Source organism: Canis lupus, chromosome 16, assembly GCF_003254725.2.
Source record: "Canis lupus dingo isolate Sandy chromosome 16, ASM325472v2, whole genome shotgun sequence".
NCBI lineage: Eukaryota > Metazoa > Chordata > Mammalia > Carnivora > Canidae > Canis > Canis lupus.
Genome location: NC_064258.1, coordinates 6,559,900 through 6,573,966, shown reverse-complemented (window position 1 = coordinate 6,573,966; position 14,067 = coordinate 6,559,900). Strand labels below are relative to the sequence as shown.

At 39.2% G+C, this 14,067-nt stretch overlaps 1 protein-coding gene across 44 annotated transcripts in view; it reads right to left on the bottom strand.

Annotated features, from left to right (window-relative positions):
* Nucleotides 1-14,067, bottom strand: part of KEL (Kell metallo-endopeptidase (Kell blood group)) — a 311,760-nt gene that overhangs the window by 51,313 nt on the left and 246,380 nt on the right. The window lies entirely within an intron of this gene.

Here is a 14,067-nt window from a genome sequence, read left to right as displayed (position 1 = left end):
TGGTTTTGCTTCTGTTGGGGAAATGTTGCTCATTTTCTGATTGCCTACATAATGACATATTGAAAGGGTCCTTTTTCTTGTCCTAGAACTTCAAAGGCCAAAACTCAGGAAATAGGTATTAATGTACCACAAAATTGAAAGGAGAAATACCAGACACCATTCTGCAAGACTTATTAAAAATGGAATGACCTAGAGTGCCTGCGTGGCTTAGTTGGATAAGGGTCCAACTCTTGGTTTTGGCTCAAGTCATGGTCTTAGGGTCATGGGATCAAGCCCCACAGCAGGCTCCACACTCAGCAGGGAGTCTGCTTCTCTCCCTCTCTCTTTCTCTCCCTCTGCCCCTCCTCCTGCTCATTCTCTCTCTTTAAGATAAATAAATGAAGTCCATTTTTTAAAAAATGGAATGACCTTCATTATACCACCAAACCAGGCTATGAAAACAAAAGACAAGCAGTTTCTAGTGGGAAGACATTCAAAGGGGTAGAGTTTGGTAGTCCTTGCTCTGCCCACCCCAACAAACCCTAGGTAGGTAAAGGTACTCTCCAAGGTGACACCCCCATAGAGATAAGAAATGAAGGAGTAGTGTGTTATTTATTCCATTCCTTGATTGGATGCCAAACCCCACAGATCCACCCTGGTGCCACTAGAGGAGCAGCATGGTGATAAAATTCTAGGAAGAAATGAACACCTATCCTCAGAGTTTGAGAGAACAGAGAGAGCTTTGCCTCATCACAGATGGGGATGATAACAAGCCTGCATTCCTATCATTGATACGGCAAAAGGGGCATATAGATACAGAAGGTATGAGCCATCTTGAAGGTTCCTGGTCAAAGAGGGCTACCTCCTTGCATGAGGACATTCTGGCACTGAGAGGCTCTAAGTTGAACAAGCAGAGGAGGAATTGGAGGGAGAGTCACTAAGCAATGTGAAATATATAAGAATATATAAGAATGTACCCAATGAGAACCCCTGCCCCACAAAGGGCATCAGTAGGTACAGAAAAGGATGATCAGCTCCAGGCAAGATACAAGGACTGCAGTCTCTTTCTCTAACCTCTTCTTCCCTATCCTGACACCAGAAGACTCAGGGCAGAGATGGAGAATTGGAGGAGACCAACAAGAAGGGGTGAGAGAGCAAACCATTCCTGTCTCCACCTGCAGGTCTCTGAGGTTCAGGTCAGACATGACCAGGGGGGAAGAAAAACTTTAAATGAGATGAAACATTGAAGTTCTAATATAGACTAGGATGCATGGTTTAGCACCTAATAATAGGTCTTCATGAATAATATGAAGCTGTTTTTGTAAGAAAAGTGACTGGAAAATTGTAGGATCTACCCTAAATGTCACACAGAAGAAGGGAAGAAAGATCTGATGGAGCATGTTGGAAGCAAAGGTTGAAAGAAAAATAAAGCTATTTCTTATTTCTATCCTATTAAATTTAGCTCCTTTAATAATTTGGCTACACACATGTTGAGATGTCTTTATACAAAAAGGCAGGGATTAAAAGGACCAGCATAACCAAGTTAATCAAAGTGTAGTTGGGCCCTTTCAAGGGAGCCCTATGTATATTATTCCTAAGTCATGACATTCTTTAGGGAGAAGGATCTTCTAGTACTAGGAATTCCTCTAATTTTGTGGGCAGTCTAACTGTGTGGCCCTCATGGATCACTGTAATTTCTAAAGCCATGGGGCTCAGACAGGGGAATAGTCAGATTCCCTCTTCTTTCAATCTCCAGAAGCATTCTTTGTGACTTGTTTCTGGTACCGCAAAACCAATCATATTCATTCTGATCTGGCCAAAGCTGTATATATTTAGGAATATGAAAAGCATACTGTTCTACTTAATTATCATGTATAATTTTAAATATTAGCTAGTTATGATAAATTAATGGTTGCTTGGCAACCAATGGGCTGAGATTTTGAAAGGAAGAACTCCATTACTCTTCAAATCAGAACAGCAAGATTTGCGGAAACATCCTGAGTTCTGTTGAATTCTTTATGATGGAACCAAACCCTGGGACAGACAAAGGGGAAAACAAGGGAACACTCACATTTTACAGCTTAGTTAATTTTAGGAGAGTAGAGAGGAAGTAAATTGCATCTCATCTCCTAGCTTGGGTTAGAACTGCCCAATTTGAGAACAAGTACTAATTAGCTGAAAGTAAAGCTCAGCTGTGACTTGGCTAAAAATGGGATCTCTTGCAAAAATGCACTGTAAAACTGAGTGCGGTGAATCTGATTCACTTTGCATGTGAAAACTGGACTCATACTGACAAAACAACATGTGGGGAAAGAGTTTTAGAGCATTTTCAAAAACTTTGAGGCATTTGGTTGGAGAAATGACCAGCTAGCTTTCCCATAATACATCCAGAAATAAAATCCAGACTGGCATTTTTGGCTCAGACTCTTTTGATGAGGGTATCTCCAGCTAACATTAACCTGACTGGCTAAGAGTCAATCTAATAACCAAGAAAAGGATCTGGGAATAAGAACAACATTTTTTTAATAAAAGAAAGAGATGGAAAACAGACTCTGGATAATTTGGAAGCTTTTCAAGTCAGTTTTGGGAATCCATACAAACTCTGGAGAAAATTTAAGCATTCATTCTAAAGCTTACATTAGCAGTCACTCAAAACTATTCAAATGACTGAATGGTGAATTAACAAACGTTTTATTTTGAAAATCCTCTATACTTAACTTTTGACTGAATTGCAAATTCTATTGGAGCAAGCAAGGTAGTTGTGATTAAGATGTTTAAATTAGCCTTTTGTGACTTTCTGCATTAGCCATACAAATACAATTTCCTATAATGTTGGAGGCGTACTAAATTGATGTTAACATTTGGTCATCATGCACATGGATAATATACCCTGAAAAGATATAGAAGATGCTGGCAAGAGAGGCATGCCTTAAGGCAGAGGAACTGGATGGCTGGGGAGGGAAGGAGATTGCTTTCAACTTGCTCTTTTTGTTTTGATTTGATTTTTTACTTTTTGTTTTGATTTGATTTTTACTTGCTCTTACAATTCTGTACTTTTTGAACTTTATACCATGTGAATTTATTAATAATTCAACAAAGAAATACAATTTAAAATAAACATTAAAATTAAATTTTAAATGCATGTAGTTCAAAGAAAAGCAATATGAATATGTAGTGGAAAGAACAGGATCTAGAATTACAGTCCTGAATTTGAATCCCATCTTATCTTTTGGGTACTTAGGACAGCATGGGCAAGTTCTTCAGCATCTCTGCCTCTCCTTTTTCCTTAGCCTTAACCTGGGGCACAACACTTCATTTACGTGGTAGTGATGAAGATGGAGGCAGCAAAGTCCCCATGACACACCTGCTCCATGGTGTGGACTTCACAGGCTGTGGTTACATAATTAATAGCACTCATTATATCCATAAAAACAGGTTAAATTCTACCACCCATAATCCCCACAGAGACCATAAACCTGGTTAAATATGTATCTGAGAACTTGGTTTTCTCAGGCATAACAATCTGGGTTTTATAGTTCTAACTATGACCCCAGTATTTGTCCCTAGGTCCTCAGGTCTTCTGGAGGGAATCAATATAACATTGAATCTTCTTCATTTATTCTAATTTCTTCAGGCCATAATTCAATCTAGCTTTATTTTTTTTTTACTTTTATTTTTCAAAGATTTTATTTATTTATTCATGACAGACAGAGAGACAGAGAGAGGCAGAGACACAAGTCGACTCCAGGCAAGGAGCCCGATGCGGGACTCGATCCCTGACCCCGGGATCACGCCCTGAGACGAAGGTGGAAGCCCAACCGCTGAGCCACCCAGGCATCCCTCAATCTCGCTTTTAACAATTAGTTCAGTTCTGTTTTCCTATTCATGGAAATACACACTGTTATCATTCTCAGGTAGTGAGTCTCTCTGTCGACCTCCCTCAATTTTTGAAAATCTACTGTGCTTCAGAAACGTCTATTTTCAAGTTTTCAAAAAAAAAAAATCCCCCCCCAATTTTCTTTTCCTTTTCTTTTTTCTCTTATTTTCTGTCTTATCTCCCTCTCTCCCTCCATTCTTTCATTATTTCATTCTTTCTTCCTTCCCTACTCCAGAAAATGAACATATTCTCTGGTTCTCACTTTTTCTTAGGACGTCCCTGACAGCTCCCAGGTATCACCGCTGAATCATTCAGAGCGGCCACTAGGTGGAGGTGTAGACACATTACTGAGAAGGTGCACACCTGTGAGGCTTGGTTAATCGCGGTCTCTGAAGGTTCTGGTTCTGGATTTTGAAAAGGTGGGTGGTAACAGTAGCTATTTATTAATATTAATTTACTTGAAAAAATGAGATAAATAGGGATCCCTGGGTGGCGCAGCGGTTTAGCGCCTGCCTTTGGCCCAGGGCGCGATCCTGGAGACCCGGGATCGAATCCCACGTCGGGCTCCGGTGCATGGAGCCTGCTTCTCCCTCTGCCTGTGTCTCTGCCTCTCTCTGTCTGTCTGTGTGTGACTACCATAAATAAATTTTTAAAAATGAGATAAATAGAATGAAGATACCTATAATCAAGCAGAAACTATCTCAACCAAAAGGCTTCTCATATAACCTCTGATCTCTCTAGTCAAGAGCATTCAGATTTTAGTTAATAAGGACCTGAATCTCAGCACATTTGCCTTTCCGTTTCAGTCATCCCATAATGTGCTCCTCTGTGCACCTCATATTCACACGTCTCTATAAAGTGCACGGTGCCTTTTTGCACACTGTGAAGGACTTCAAGGTGCATACTTTGTGTGTGTTATTGGTCTACAGGTCACAAACAACATAAACCAATGTGACCAGCTCGAGAGAGGCAGCACGCAGGACTTCAGTTGCAGGACTCTTAAATGGTAAATTATGAAAACCCTCTACCTGACACTAAAAGTTATAAAATGGATTGTTTTAAAATCCCTCAGTTGAGAAAATTCATACCAAACTGCCAAATCAGCAATGTTTCTCAACGGGTGAGCATTTCCTTTATCAGAGCAGCAACTGCATACATTTAAACTTAGCCCTATGTTATGCTATATGTTGGCAAATCGAACTCCAATAAAAAATAAACAAAAATTTAAAAAAATTAATTTAGCTCTATTATTGCTGCAGTGTGTTGGTGACGGTTGGTGTGCACGCATATTTGCGAGCACCCTGCAATAACACTGGTCTGGAAGGAAGCACCAGGGTGGTGCTTTGGCACCAGATAGGCTCAAGTTCAAATACAACCTCTGTCCCTTTCAAGCTGTGTTTCTTAACCTACGTGGGCCTCCTACTCTTCATCTGTAAAGTGAAGATAATAACTTTTTCTTAGCAAGGCCGTTGTGAGGATGACAAACAATGTATTCAGAGTCATCAGCATGAGATCTGGTGCTGTGTTCTCAGCAATAGTGGTATTTGTTACCAAACAGTAAATTTCACTCTTAATGCAGTTTTGTTCTATCTGTGATATTTAAAGACATTTTTTATCCTTTCCTATCAGACCCCAGGTTTTCTGTCCTATTTGTCAGCCAACTGAACTAGTTGTCTCAGGATTTTGCCTGCATTTACTCTTCCCAGCTGGACCAGCCCAGCCTCTGTTCCAGGCCCTGCCTCCATGAATCTTCCCTTGGCTTCTACATGGAGTCATCTTTTTGAACATTAAGTACATTCCTTTGTACACAGTCAAATCCCCTGGTACCTCTTTTCCTTTACATGTTTCATAATCTTAAGTCATCTTGATATCTATTCACCATCTATCCTCCATCTCCTTCATCTCTCCAATTTCCTATTCAAAATTACACTTTTAACTCAAGAGGAAAGAACCATCATTATAACCCCCAAGTAAGTAAGAGATTGGCCAATTTATCATATCACTAAATGTGGTCAATCTTTTCCTAATTCTTTTTTGTTTTCCAGTCTCCCTAAACTTCTAACACCATACTTGTGCACACCAATTTTTTTCAATGAGTTCACTTGGATAATTCACCCCATAGTTCAGTGAGGTCTACCAGACAGCTTACATGATGTCTCCACACATAATATTCTAGAAGCACTGCTTCATCAGCACCACCTTCCTCTCTTAAGAGGCCCAAGCAATCTAAAGAATTTTCAGTGAATATTACCAGAAACCTATACTTTGCCTTGTACCTTTTGCTCCTCAGTCCACTTTCTGCCTTATAATTTGTCAGACCCAAGTTTAATTTCTGGCATGAAGACTGACTATCTATGAAAGGCATAGAAAATCGCCGTTCCATCTTTGGCATGGATTGAGGATTTGGTATGTACCTGTTCCTTTAAATATCATATTTTTAATTTTCTCCAGTCTCCTCAGAGGTCAACCCTGTAATAGTCAGAGAGGCTGGATATCTGACCTGGGGTCACACAACTCAGAAATGGTAGAGCAGAGACTTGAGCCTAATAATGGTCATAAATTTCATGTTTCTCCATTAATCATCTTCCAAAGCAAGAGAGGAATCAGGAAAAGAATCTAGGCTCCTGGGAAAGCTTTTCTTCTGCATTTATAGCTTTTCTAACTGGAGCAATTTTCAGCTCACATCTTGGAGTGCTCCAAAAAGCTCTAGGAAAATAGAAATAGAAAATAGAAATAATATAATCTGGCAGAAGCCAGTTGTTTTCTAGAATCCAAACTCCTAAGGCGGAAGTATCTGCTTACAAGATGGCCTTCTGAACCACCTCACAGTTGATTGAACACCAAGTGGATCTACTCTGAAACGTCTATTAACATAACTAGGAATACATGCCAGGAGATTAACCTTGACGGTAGTCAGGCCCTATTAAAAAAGAGTATAAAAACAAAGGGGAGAGAAAAATAAAACAAGACAAAATTAGAGAGAAAGAGAGAGACAAACCATAAGAGACTCCTAAGCATCGGGAACAGAGGGTTGCTGAAGGGAGGGGGTGGGGGGGATGGGGCAACTAGCGGATAGACATGAAGGAGGGTATGGATGTAATGAGCACTGGGTATTATGTAAGACTGATGAATCCCTGAACTCTACCTCTGAAGCTAATAATACACCATATGTTAATTAAATATAAATTTTAAAAATAAATAAAAATGAAAATCAATCATGGATTAAAAAAGGGATTTCCCATTTTCTGCCTGATAATGCTCACTTTTCTTTTCAAACATGAAATCAAATATGGTTGATTCTGAGAATCATTCCTTTATTTTACTTCCTCCTGACTGAGTTGGAGGTTCTCTCTCTATGCTGACACACACCCCTGTGCATGACTGTGAAGGACCCTATCCCACAATGTGCTGCTCCGTGACTCAACCCTTCCCTCCTTATACTGTGAACTCTTTGATGGAAGATCCTGGACCTCATCTCTGAATTCTCAGTGCCTAGCATAAGGCCTGATGTAGAATGAGTGTTCATTTGCAATTTGTGTGTGTGAAAGATGGAGAGAGGGAGGGGGAGATGGAGGAGCAGAGAGAGTTTGGAAATTGGAAGGATGGAAGAGGACAGGAAAGGAGAAGGGAGAAAGAGAAAAATGGAGAAACAAACAGAGGAGCAAAAATTAAAAATAGATGAATCCAGTGAAACTGCTGTGAGATATTTGGATCCAAACTCCATTAATTACCTTGCTCTCACATGTTTCCCTAATAAGAGAGCATTGATAGTGCTTTACATCCCTTAGTATAAGCTTCAATTCATACTATATTCTACAGCTCTTATCTGAGTCCACTTTGCCTAGGGATGGTTACCCGAGTAAATGACTGTAGGCTTTAGGGGCAAGTCTGGGGAAAGCATATTTAATATACTTGCTGTGGTATCACAGGGTCCTAATCCTGGTGCTTCACACTCTTTTATTTGATGATACTGGAGCTGAGAGCTGGTTCAAATCTGGAGATGGGGCAAAGGGATCATGACTCCACTGGAGTACCTGATCTGAGCCTCCTCCTTCATTCTTGATTTCTCTCAATTACATACACGAAGCAATACTCTTAATGGTTGCCTATATATCCTACCCCGTGAACACCGTGTTCTATTTTCCATATCCAAAGGTGCAGTTCAAAGTCCTGTTTGCCATTTTGACCTTGTTATTTAATAGAGGAAGTATGTGCACTTTGCATCAGTTAAATGCTGTCATGCAACCTCTCCTATTCTGGTTCCCCATAACCCCTTACCATCAGGAAGTCCAGTTCTGTAATGGCATCTCCTAACAACAGCCTCAGCTGATGTCCTCCCTAACCATATTATTTTTATCATCTTGCTGAGCAGAGTATCCTCCAGGCCTGCCTCCCAAGCAGTATGGCCAACTGGTAGGTTTCTCAGTCTAATTTAGTGGCCCCATTACACATTTCTACATTTCCAAGCCTTTTAATCACTACCTTCTGAGTCTTTGAAGGTAATTTTTAGCATTTCTACTTAATTTAATAAAGGCTATCACTTTTTTCAAAATTCTGTGGATCAGAAAACAATGTATATTAGACCTTTTCCCCAGGACTCTTGCCAAGGTTTTAATTCTGCATGATGGGGGAGTGGCTCCATATCAACAAACACTCTTTTCATCAGATTTGAGTTCCAACCACCCTTTTGATCCATCACCCTCTAGACTCACTCCTGGACAGGCTCTTCCAGTGCCTGCTAGTGCCTGCTAGTCAGTTCTTGCAGAAAATTTGATAGGTATCACTCTTCTGTTAGCAGTTTAAGCTCTTCCCTAGTTTATGTGAATATTAAACCTAATTTATGAATCTGATGGAAGGAGAAAAGATGGATGCAGATCCTGAGGAAGATAGCATTGTCTTATAAGGCCTTTGCCTTATCTGAGAGCTCTGACAGTCCTAAAGAAAGGGAGGGAGCATACCTTCCAAAAGGGGAGTGTGTCATTTCTGCAGATCAAGAGAGCTCAGAGGAATCTGGGTGTTCAAAGTTTTCAACTGTGTCTACTCAGAAATCATCATACTGAGACTGAGGGTCCCACTCATTCTCCATCAGGGCCCTGGCTTTGGAGTAGGAGAGCGGACAAGGCTGAACAAGCCTTCTTTGAAATTACATTACTTTTATAATTAAATTCTGTATCTGTTCTTCACTCTGTCAGTCCTCTGACTACAGAGAGTGAGTGTATCTTTAATGTTGCCAACAAGGGCCCTGGGAGTCTCACACTTAGCTTTAAATAGAGCTGAGCCTGCCATTTTCTGTCCTCAACTATGGCACTTCACAAATTCTATAGTCCTTACAGCTACTATTTTCCATGAACCTCTCAGATACTTAGTCTACCAGACTGAAAAATCTTAACAATTGTGTTTGATATATCATTGTAATCATTCTAGGGTCTATCTAAACAGCCAGTGACTGACATCTGACCAAAAAGTGATCCACCTCCAGACTCCCCTCATTTGTGTCTGCTTTCAAGACCACTTCCAATACCAACTGCTTTAGATTGGATTCCTTAGAAATGACAGAGAAAAGCCCAGTGGCTCAGCAGTTTAGCGCTGTCTGCAGCCCAGGGCCTGATCCTAGAAACCCAGGATCGAGTCCCACGTCAGGCTCCCTGCATGGAACCTGCTTCTCTCTCTCCCTCTGCCTCTCGTTCTCTCTCTCTCTCTCTCTCTCTCTGTCTGTCTCATTAATAAATAAATAAAATCTTTGGAAAAAAAAGAAATGACCTAAGACAAGGATTTCTGAGAAAATGATTTATGGTGGGAGTGCTCTCTGAAAGGAAAAATGAGGAAAGCAGAGCAGTACAAGGAAAGAAGGCTAATCAAAGATGTGGTCTCAACTGGGGATAGTTCAGCCTGGTCCCATAGGACTTTTGACAAAAGAATTGCTCTGTAGGGATGCCTGGGTGGCTCAGGAGTTGAACGTCTGCCTTCGACTCAGGGCATGATCCCAGGATCCGGGATCGAGTCCCACATTGGGGTCCCCGCGAGGAGCCTGCTTCTCCCTCTCCCTCTGCCTATGTTTCTGTCTGTCTCTGTGTGGGTCTCTCATGAATAATAAACAAATCTTGTAAAAGAAAAAAGAATTGCTCTATACAGTTGGTCTTGTATTGAGACTAATTGAATGGCTTTTTTATCTCTGTGTCAGTCAGTCTTTCTCTGAGAAGGGTAGCTATAAAACTCCTGCATGAGGGGGCTCCTGTCCAGCCATGGGCAATTTTCTAAAGGAGCAGTTGGCTGCACCCAACTTTCATGGTAGCAAGGGGGTGGCTGTAGTCAGCTGGTAGAGGAGATGCTGAGTAGGGGTGCCAACACTCCTACTTCCACAACTTCCAAAAAGTCACTTAAGAGAAGACATACTTTTTTTTATATCTAGTGAGAGAGAGATCTCATATACAAATGGAATTGTCCTAAGTAACTAGAGAGAAGATTCTAACAATAAGCAAATTTCAAGGGAGCTATAAATAAATTATTTAACTGCTTCTGTGTATAGGGTTAGAACCAGATTAATCTTTATAAAATTAGAACAGTTTTTGCTGTCTTCAGCACAGTTGTTAACATCCTATTCTCAAAAAATGAATAGAAGGTAAAAGTTTTTTTAAAAGTTTAATCCTACTCTCTTAATTCTAGAAAAGAGAAGCCTCTATTTAGTGGTAAAGAAGAGAAAACAGATTTAAAAACTGGTAAATTTTCAAAAAAAAATGGTATTTAGTGCTAAGCATATGGAAAAAAATGCCTGGAAGTCTAGAGAAATAAAGAGAACATTGGTATCCACGGGTGATTTTGTGGAAATGTGTTTTAAACTGTGCACATTCATAGCCTTGAGATTATAGAAAATAAATTTAGGAGAGAAGGTAGTGAAAAAATGTTTCACCAAGACTAGACTGTCTCATCATGCTAAGAACAATGATCAGGAGATAGGGGATTATCCCTCATACAAATATATGGTATGGCTAGAAGAGCAAAGGTCAGCAATGTAAAAAACAGTTGTAATAGCACTGTGAAGATTTTAAAACACTTCAAAAATATAAAGGATCAAGGTGATTATTGTTTTCTGTTAAATCCAATAATGTAGATATCTAGTGTAGACACTCTAAGATCAAGATACAATAGCCTACCACTAAAGGAATTGAAAACATATGGTTCATGAAAGGCAACAAAATACCCTCAACACAGCTCAAATTCCTCATCATGTTAACTGAACCCCCTCAAACTTACAACTGGACCAAAGAAGGAGTTTGCCTATTACCAAGCATAAAGAGTATTTACCTCAGACTCAAGTGTTCTACATACAGTGTACAGCATGTGTATCACACACACACACACACACACACACACACACGAAAAACAACCCATTTTTAAGAGAATAAGTAAAGTAAGTAAACTCAGAGCAGATCCAGATGTTGGAACTATCAGTGAGAGACTTTAAAACAATTATGATTGACAGGGGAACTCTGCAAACTGACTGGCTAGTTAAACAAGCATAATTTGTGGGAATTATAATTTTAAAGGCCATTTAAAGTCCCTGGAATTTGTTCTAAAGGCATATAACAAATGAAGAAATGTTTATTCAAGAGAATCTGGCAAGAATAGCAAGAATCTGTGACACTTGAACTATGACCCAACATCTTCCTTCCCCTTCCCAAATCAATATGATAGAAACCCCACTGCAGACAGGTACAACCAGGAAGAGTGGGCTCCCTTACCCCCAGCTCCAAGTGAAGGGCTATAGCATTTTCCCAAAAGGAGCAGAGGTCTGTATTTCTCCCTCTTCCTCCCCCACAACTACATGTTGCAGAAGCTAATTTCCAGGACAGCAGAGGAAGTGAGTTTAGGATTCCCTGCTTCTACTCCATTTATAGAGCAGAGGCTCTACCTTAGGGGCAGCACATTGAGAATATGAGGGCTCAAATCACGCTTCCTCAAACTCACTCATAGGGCAGAAGTTTCAAAACAGGATAGGCAAGTCAAGAAGTTAAAAAACTATTGCTACTGTCCAGCACCCTGCAACTAAAGCAGGGGTATCACTTAGAAAGGATTGCGCCACCATCCCTAATCCCAATTACAAAGTCATGGCTCAGATATTTTTCCTAAATATAGAGTCAGGTCTGAAGGAACTGACTATTTGAAAGAGGATGAGGAGGTTCTAGCCTAAGGGCACTTTCAAAAACAATAAAGGTTTTGGTAGTGAACAAAGGAGGAGTCTGGTAACTTCATAAGGGATAGAAAGAAAAGTATAGGGCAGCTAGTTTAACAAAGGGAAACAAAGAAAGAGCTAAGAAATGAATTCCTAGGGTCAGAATAAATGTCAAACTCTGACCTCAAAAATCACCTCTGTAAAGGAATCCGAAATTAATTGGATCAGACTATGGAGCAATTTATGCCCCAGGACATTGTTAAAGATAATAAAAGAATTAGCCAGCAATCAGTAGAGCCTAATAACTGTAATAATAATAATCAGGGAAACAGTCAGACAAAGAATCCTGTTAAAATCGGTGTTACATCAGGGAGAATGTATATATGCTTAAAACTGTGGCCTCTAAGGAGTGACACCAGAGGGTACACCTTGCCAGGGAAATGGACCTCACTAAAATAGTCCAGCCAGGACACTAAATAAATCAGCAAGCAAACAAACTATAGTACCAAGCCCCTGAGATGGGGTATCAGTATCCATAGTGTTACCATATAATATCTAAAATGTCTAGTTTTCAATGAAAAATTTTAAGACATGGAAAGAAACAAGAAAGTTTGGCATACACAATAGGAACAGCACACAAAAGAAACTGCTTGTAGAGGGGCCAGATATCACTTTTAATGGTCATAGACTTCAAAGTAGTGATATAAATATGTTCAGAAAACCAAATGAAAAAATGCTTAAAGAAGTAAAAGCAGATATGTTGGCAAAAGTTCTTCACATACAGAAGATAAACAAAGAGATCAAAAAAAATTTTAAAAACATCAGATGGAAAAGCAAGAGTTGAAAAGTGAAATTAAAAATTGAGTAGAAGAGCTCAACAGTAGAATATTTTATAGAAAAATAAATTAGTAAACCTGAAGACAGATCAATAGGAATTATGCAACACAAAAAATAGAGAGAGAAAAAATGAAGAAAAATGAGCAAGGCCTCAGAGAAATATGGGACTCCATTAAGTTCACCAGCATATATGTAATGAGAGCACTAGAAGCATAGAAGAGATACAAAGAAAAGTAAAAAAAAATACTTGAAGAAATGACTGCTAAATATTTTCTAAACTTTAATACTATAATATACACATCCAAAAAGGTGAATGAAATCCAAGTAAAGTAAATTTAAAGAAATCCACAAACTAAGGTACTAAATATACTTCAATGGTACATTTTCTAAAAAAACAAAGAAAAAAATTCAAAGCAGCAAGAGAAAAACTTTTCATGCACAAGAGAACCCCAATAAGGTCAACTGCTGACTTCTCATTGAAACATTTAATACCAGAAGGCAATGGGATTCAGAGTGCAGAAAGAAAAAAAAAACATGGTCAATAACTATATTGTACACCGGAAATTAATATAGCATTGTGTGTAAACTATACTTAAATAAATAAATACATACATACATACACACATAGTAAATCAAGAATCTTATATCCACAAAACTATCTTTCAAAACTGAAAGCAAAAGAGACATTTCCAGATAAACTAAAACAGAGATTTTATGGCTATTAGTCCCCTTCTAAAAGAAATACTAAAGAGGGGAACCTGGGTGGCTCAATCGGTTGAGTGTCCAAATCATGATTTTTGGCTCAGGTTGTGATCTTGGGGCCTTGGGATCAAACCCCAAGTTGGGTTCCATATTCAGCAGAAAGTCTGCTTGGGACTCTCTCTCCCCTTCTCCTTCTGCCCCTCCTCCCTATATTCTCTCTCTTTTTCTCTAAAATAAATAAAATAAAACTTTTTTTAAAAGAAGTACTGAAGAAATCTCTTCCAATTAAAATCAAATGATTCCAGACAGTAATTAGAATTCATATATATGCAAAGAAATAGCACTGGTAAAGGTAATTCTATAATGATAAAAGATAGTACAAATGCATATTTCTTCCCTTGCCATCTTTAACTGATTTAAAAAGCAACTATATAAAATACTAAGTACATATTGTTGAGTGGATAACATAAAGAAATGTAATATATTTGCCAGTAATAGCATG